We start from the raw sequence: 8117 nt of genomic DNA, 5'->3' as shown, positions 1-8117 counted from the left end.
CACAGGATGGACCTCATCGAGAAGGATCTGGATGGTGAGACGTATACCACACACACTGTCCCATAAATGTTAGTCATTTAGCAGACGCTCTTATCCAGAGCAACTTATATAAAGTCTGTTTTGTTTTGAAATTAAGTTGAATTTAAGCATCAGCCACTAGTCGCTAGCCACTGGTATGCACAGGTCCAATGATATCCACTTCACTTTCATGTGCATATCACGTGTGGCAGCTGTAATCAGCCAGCTGCACCCCTTGCCAGCCCTCACTCACCTGCTTAGCCCTCACTCACCTGCTTCTCTCAGCATCCCTGTCAAGAGTCAATGTGCAGCAGGTGGGACGAAGTCAGGCGCAGGACACCGGGAATGAGTAATAAAGGTCTTTACTCAACAAAGCAACAAAATATTCCACGTAGGGAAACAAACTCAACTCACAAACAAACGCGACAGCTTAACACGCAACAAACACGCACAAAACCAATGGGGAAACCAGAGGGTTAAATAGAGACCAATAACTAAGAAATGGAAATCAGGTGTGTACAATGAAGACAAAACAAATGGAAAAAGAAAACGTGGATCGGTGGCAACTAGAAAACCAGTGACGATGACCGCCGAACGCCGCCGAACAAGGAGAGGGACCAACTTCGGCAGAAGTCGTGACAATCCCCTACCAGCCCTCATTCAGCTGCTTCTCTCAGCCTTCCATTTACATTTACATTTAAGTCATTTAGCAGACGCTCTTATCCAGAGCGACTTACAAATCATCTGAAAACTTTTGTAGGTGACAGGAGGCTTGGGCGTGCCGGCTGTCTGCTGTGTAGAGGGTGAAGAGGAATGGTGACAGGAGGCTTGGGTGTGCCGGCTGTCTGCTGTGTAGAGGGTGAAGAGGAATGGTGACAGAACCTTCACTTTTGTGGCACCCGTGTTAGTGATGATGGTTTCTGAGACCGAGTGGTTCTGTTGTCTGGCCCGTTGCGGCCTGTCAGTGAGGTAGTCCATGAACCAGGTGATGGTGGAAGGATGTAACTGCATGACCTGTGGTTTGCAGGCTAGAAGATTGGCTTGGATATTGTTGGAAGGCACTGGAAAACTCTAATAGCATAATGCGGACTGCTCTCTCCAAGTGCATCTTCCACACCTATCTTGGCCTGGTTGGCAAACTGCAGGGAGTCAAGAAACCCCTGCACCTGCTGCTTAAGTTGTGCAAGGACCACTCTCTCAAACGCCTTCATCAACTGAGAAGTGAGTGCAACAGGCCTGACGTTGTTTAGCTCTGTCTCTTGGCGTTTTTGGGAACAGGCACAATGCAGGAGGATTTCCACTGTGTAGGTACAGTAGAGGTAGACAGTGACTGTATTTGTATTTATTATGGATCCCCATTAGCTGTTGCCAAGGCAGCATCTACTCTTCCTGGGGTTCAGCAAAATGAAGGCAGTTATAAAAATTTTAAAACATTATAATACAACAGATTTCACAACACATTGTGGGCCCTCAGGCCACTACTCTACATCACAAAATCCATGTGTACATGTGTGTATAGTGCGTATGTTATCATGTGTGTGTATGCGTGTGTCTATGCCTGTGTGTGTCTCTTCGTAGTCCCCGCTGTTCCCTACCAGCCCTCACTCACATGCTTCTCTCAGCCTTCCCTACCAGCCCTCACTCACCTGCTTCTCTCACCATTCCCTACCAGCCCTCACTCAGCTGCTTCTCTCAGCCCTCACTCACCTGCTTCTCTCAGTCTTCCCTACCAGCCCTCACTCACCTGCTTCTCTCAGCATTCCCTACCAGCCCTCACTCAGCTGCTTCTCCGTCAGCGGGGATGCAGACTCAGACCCCAATGGGTCTTCTGTTGTTAGATTTGTACATTTGTTACAATGGAGCAGTGCGCAAAGCGAGCAATTTTGATACATTGTATAATTGAATCGCCTGTTATAGCCAAGAGCACAGACCAGTCTGAGTAGACTTTGCAAGTTCACTGTCATGCAGCCTCGGAGTGTCAGAGAGGGAACGTGGAGCACTGCTTCTCAACATGCAGCCTCGGAGTGTCAGAGAGGGAACGTGGAGCACTGCTTCTCAACATGCAGCCTCGGAGTGTCAGAGAGGGAACGTGGAGCACTGCTTCTCAACATGCAGCCTCGGAGTGTCAGAGAGGGAACGTGGAGCACTGCTTCTCAACATGCAGCCTCGGAGTGTCAGAGAGGGAACGTGGAGCACTGCTTCTCAACATGCAGCCTCGGAGTGTCAGAGAGGGAACGTGGAGCACTGCTTCTCAACATGCAGCAAAGAAAACTACTTGTCTCTAGCCTGAACAGTTATATAATATGATCCATGTTACCAGAGGTCTTGTCTCTAGCCTAAACAGTTATATAATATGATCCATGTTACCAGAGGTCTTGTCTCTAGCCTGAACAGTTATATAATATGATCCATGTTACCAGAGGTCTTGTCTCTAGCCTGAACAGTTATATAATATGATCCATGTTACCAGAGGTCTTGTCTCTAGCCTAAACAGTTATATAATATGATCCATGTTACCAGAGGTCTTGTCTCTAGCCTAAACAGTTATATAATATGATCCATGTTACCAGAAGCCAGTTATATAATATGATCCATGTTACCAGAGGTCTTGTCTCTAGCCTGAACAGTTATATAATATGATCCATGTTACCAGAGGTCTTGTCTCTAGCCTGAACAGTTATATAATATGATCCATGTTACCAGAGGTCTTATCTCTAGCCTAAACAGTTATATAATATGATCCATGTTACCAGAGGTCTTGTCTCTAGCCTAAACAGTTATATAATATGATCCATGTTACCAGAGGTCTTATCTCTAGCCTAAACAGTTATATAATATGATCCATGTTACCAGAGATCTTATCTCTAGCCTGAACAGTTATATAATATGATCCATGTTACCAGAGGTCTTATCTCTAGCCTGAACAGTTATATAATATGATCCATGTTACCAGAGGTCTTATCTCTAGCCTAAACAGTTATATAATATGATCCATGTTACCAGAGGTCTTATCTCTAGCCTAAACAGTTATATAATATGATCCATGTTACCAGAGGTCTTATCTCTAGCCTGAACAGTTATATAATATGATCCATGTTACCAGAGGTCTTATCTCTAGCCTAAACAGTTATATAATATGATCCATGTTACCAGAGGTCTTATCTCTAGCCTGAACAGTTATATAATATGATCCATGTTACCAGAGATCTTTTTTTTGGAATGTATTTGGGATTCACACGCATTTTATATAATTTCACAAACTATGTCACGGACCGTTTTAAACAAGTGGCTAATTATTGGTTTGATAACAAAATGTTAGTCAGTCATGTTACCAAGCTAGCTTACAAGTTGACAGTAGGTCTAAGCACACCTGATTGGCCCAGGAAGAAAGGAAAAGGATCTGTTACTCATGAGATGTGTTTCAGAAGGGTAGGATTCATATAGGTAGGATGTAACTAAACTATCTCAAACATCAATTTCTTTCTTACATTCTGTTTGGTGCCTAACGTTTTAAAAGTTTGTATGTGAGAGTGTGTATGACAGAGTGAGAGAAAATGGTTGTGTTTCCCCTGACTGACACAATAACATACAGATCATTATGTAGTGTTGTCTCCTGACTGACACTATAACATACAGATCATTATGTAGCGTTGTCAACTGACTGACATACAGATCATTATGTAGCGTTGTCCCCTGACTGACATACAGATCATTATGTAGCGTTGTCCCCTGACTGACACTATAACATACAGATCATTATGTAGCGTTGTCCCCTGACTGACACAATGCCATACAGATCATTATGTAGCGTTGTCCCCTGACTGACATACAGATCATTATGTAGCGTTGTCCCCTGACTGACACAATGACATACAGATCATTATGTAGCGTTGTCCCCTGACTGACACTATAACATACAGATCATTATGTAGCGTTGTCCCCTGACTGACACAATGACATACAGATCATTATGTAGCATTGTCCCCTGACTGACACTATAACATACAGATCATTATGTAGCGTTGTCCCCTGACTGACACTATAACATACAGATCATTATGTAGCGTTGTCCCCTGACTGACACAATGCCATACAGATCATTATGTAGCGTTGTCCCTGACTGACACAATGACATACAGATCATTATGTAGCGTTGTCCCCTGACTGACACAATGACATACAGATCATTATGTAGCGTTGTCCCCTGACTGACACAATAACATACAGATCATTATGTAGCGTTGTCCCCTGACTGACACTATAACATACAGATCATTATGTAGCGTTGTCCCCTGACTGACACTATAACATACAGATCATTATGTAGCGTTGTCCCCTGACTGACACTATAACATACAGATCATTATGTAGCGTTGTCCCCTGACTGACACTATAACATACAGATCATTATGCACAATGACATACAGATCATTATGTATCGTTGTCCCCTGACTGACACAATAACATACAGATCATTATGTAGCGTTGTCCCCTGACTGACACTATAACATACAGATCATTATGCACAATGACATACAGGTCATTATGTAGCGTTGTCCCCTGACTGACATACAGATCATTATGTAGCGTTGTCCCCTGACTGACATACAGATCATTATGTAGCGTTGTCCCCTGACTGACATACAGATCATTATGTAGTGTTGTCTCCTGACTGACACAATGACATACAGATCATTATGTAGCGTTGTCCCCTGACTGACATACAGATCATTATGTAGCGTTGTCCCCTGACTGACATACAGATCATTATGTAGCGTTGTCCCCTGACTGACATACAGATCATTATGTAGCGTTGTCCCCTGACTGACATACAGATCATTATGTAGCGTTGTCCCCTGACTGACATACAGATCATTATGTAGCGTTGTCCCCTGACTGACATACAGATCATTATGTAGCGTTGTCTCCTGACTGACACAATAACATACAGATCATTATGTAGCGTTGTCCCCTGACTGACATACAGATCATTATGTAGCGTTGTCTCCTGACTGACACAATGACATACAGGTCATTATGTAGCGTTGTCCCCTGACTGACACAATAACATACAGATCATTATGTAGCGTTGTCCCCTGACTGACACAATGACATACAGGTCATTATGTAGCGTTGTCCCCTGACTGACACAATAACATACAGATCATTATGTAGCGTTGTCCCCTGACTGACATACAGGTCATTATGTAGCGTTGTCCCCTGACTGACACAATGACATACAGGTCATTATGTAGCGTTGTCCCCTGACTGACACAATGACATACAGGTCATTATGTAGCGTTGTCCCCTGACTGACACAATAACATACAGATCATTATGTAGCGTTGTCTCCTGACTGACACTATAACATACAGATCATTATGTAGTGTTGTCCCCTGACTGACACAATGACATACAGATCATTATGTAGTGTTGTCCCCTGACTGACATACAGATCATTATGTAGCGTTGTCTCCTGACTGACACTATAACATACAGATCATTATGTAGCGTTGTCTCCTGACTGACACAATGACATACAGATCATTATGTAGCGTTGTCCCCTGACTGACACAATGACATACAGGTCATTATGTAGCGTTGTCCCCTGACTGACATACAGATCATTATGTAGTGTTGTCTCCTGACTGACACAATGACATACAGATCATTATGTAGCGTTGTCCCCTGACTGACATACAGATCATTATGTAGTGTTGTCTCCTGACTGACACAATGACATACAGATCATTATGTAGCGTTGTCCCCTGACTGACATACAGATCATTATGTAGTGTTGTCTCCTGACTGACATACAGATCATTATGTAGCGTTGTCTCCTGACTGACATACAGATCATTATGTAGCGTTGTCCCCTGACTGACACAATGACATACAGATCATTATGTAGTGTTGTCTCCTGACTGACACAATGACATACAGATCATTATGCATGTATATATGTATACTTCCTGCCATTCCTCCAATCAAATCACAGCTGGGCCTTAACAAATATGAGCAAAATCAGCCATTCTATGCAGTTTTATATTATACACCGAACAGTGTGATGTTCAATTCAATGTGTTGTATTGAGTAGAAGTGTGAATTTCAGTGACATGTTTTTTTGGAGAACGTTTAGACAACGTGAACATGTGTCCGGTGGACAGGGCAAACAGGATGCTAGGTCACTGATTATTTCATCCAGTGGTGTCGCAATCCTGGTATCGTGCTACTTGGCCTGGTATCGTATCATTTGTAACATTTTGGTTAGAACACTAGTTCTTGACAGAAAACGGTTGCACCTACAACCATGCCCTGTTCAAAAGGCACTTCAATCTTTAGTCTTGCCCATTCACCCTCTGAATAGGACACATACACAATCCATGTCTCAGCTGTCTCAAGGCTTAAACATCCTTCTTTAACACGTCTCCTCCCCTTCACCTACACTGATTGAAGTGGATTTAACAGATGACCTCAATAAGGGATTATAGCTTTCACCTGGTCAGTCTGTCATTGAAAGAGCCGGTGTTCTTAATGTTTTGTACACTCAGTGTATAAAAGAGTTCAAGACCCAAGTTGATATTCTCAGTCCAGAACGATGGTGAAATGTGTGTAAAATGTCCCTCACCTGTTTCACTGACTCTTTCATCATTGGGGTCCGCTGTTGGTTTGCTGGTTCTACGTCCTTCTCTCACTCAGTGATCTCCGACAATGACGGTTAACTCCGATGGCAGCCTGTCTGTCACCCAGGGGTGAGTCTATAATACAGCAGAGCATTGCAATAGAAGAGGTGATTTCATTTGGATTTGATTGATTTATTGTCCATGCATGGATATAACAGCACCGGCTGTATACAACAACTGGTCCAGATAATAATGTGACAGAGAGGTTGGGTTTAGCTCAGGTGATCCCTGGGCTGGAGTGACACTACTCACGTATAGAGCCTGACATGGTGCTTCTCCTCCTAGGCGTCTCCTGAAAGCCAACCTGCTTCTCTTATGCCCGGGTCTACACGCTGCACTCAGAGGCGTGTTCGGAGGCGTGGGGTAGTGCAGGAGAGAGGTCTTCCGGAAGGACTTCAGGCAGCCAGAAGCCTTGCACTTGAAGGGGATGTGGTCCAGTTCAATGGAGAGGATTGGAAGTGGCTGGTTTTTGATGACTCTATACACTAAGATAGAGATAAAAGGAACAATATGTAATTAATGGAACTGTGTGTGTGTGTGTGGTGATAGGACAGCTTATGAATGCATCTAAAAACTCTTATTGGCTCTAAATATTATGAGCATCTCATTTACCTATCTCTGATTGGGCTTCGATGCTGGCCTCTGTGGTTGCCTGGGTGTTTGTCTGGTCTGGGGTTAACGCTTGGGACGGAATCTGATCTGGGATGAGTTGCTTCTGTCTGAAGAAGGGGAAGGCAGCGAGGAAGGGGAAGGCAGCGAGGAAGGGGCAGGCAGAGAGGAAGGGGAAGGCAGAGAGGAAGGGGAAGGCAGCGAGGAGGGGGAAGGCAGCGAGGAAGGGGAAGGCAGCGAGGAAGGGAAGGCAGCGAGGAAGGGGAAGGCAGCGAGGAAGGGGAAGGCAGCGAGGAAGGGGAAGGCAGAGAGGAAGGGGAAGGCAGCGAGGAAGGGGAAGGCAGCGAGGAAGGGAAGGCAGAGAAGAAGGAAAAGGCAGCGAGGAAGGGGAAGGCAGAGAAGAAGGGGAAGGCAGCGAGGAAGGGGCAGGCAGAGAGGAAGGGGAAGGCAGTGAGGAAGGGGAAGGCAGAGATGAAGGGGAAGGCAGCGAGGAGGGGGAAGGCAGAGAAGAAGGAGAATGCAGCGAGGAAGGAGAAGGCAGCGAGGAAGGGGAAGGCAGCGAGGAAGGGGAAGGCAGCGAGGAAGGGGAAGGCAGAGAGGAAGGGGAAGGCAGAGAAGAAGGAGAATGCAGCGAGGAAGGAGAAGGCAGCGAGGAAGGGGAAGGCAGAGAAGAAGGGGAAGGCAGAGAGGAAGGGGAAGGCAGCGAGGAGGGGGGAAGGCAGCGAGGAGGGGGAAGGCAGCGAGGAGGGGGAAGGCAGAGAGGAAGGGGTGAAGGCAGAGAGGAAGGGGAAGGCAGAGAGGAAGGGG

The sequence above is a fragment of the Oncorhynchus nerka genome, linkage group LG20 (genome assembly GCF_034236695.1).
Source record: "Oncorhynchus nerka isolate Pitt River linkage group LG20, Oner_Uvic_2.0, whole genome shotgun sequence".
Classification (NCBI taxonomy): domain Eukaryota; kingdom Metazoa; phylum Chordata; class Actinopteri; order Salmoniformes; family Salmonidae; genus Oncorhynchus; species Oncorhynchus nerka.
This window is presented reverse-complemented; position numbering follows the sequence as displayed.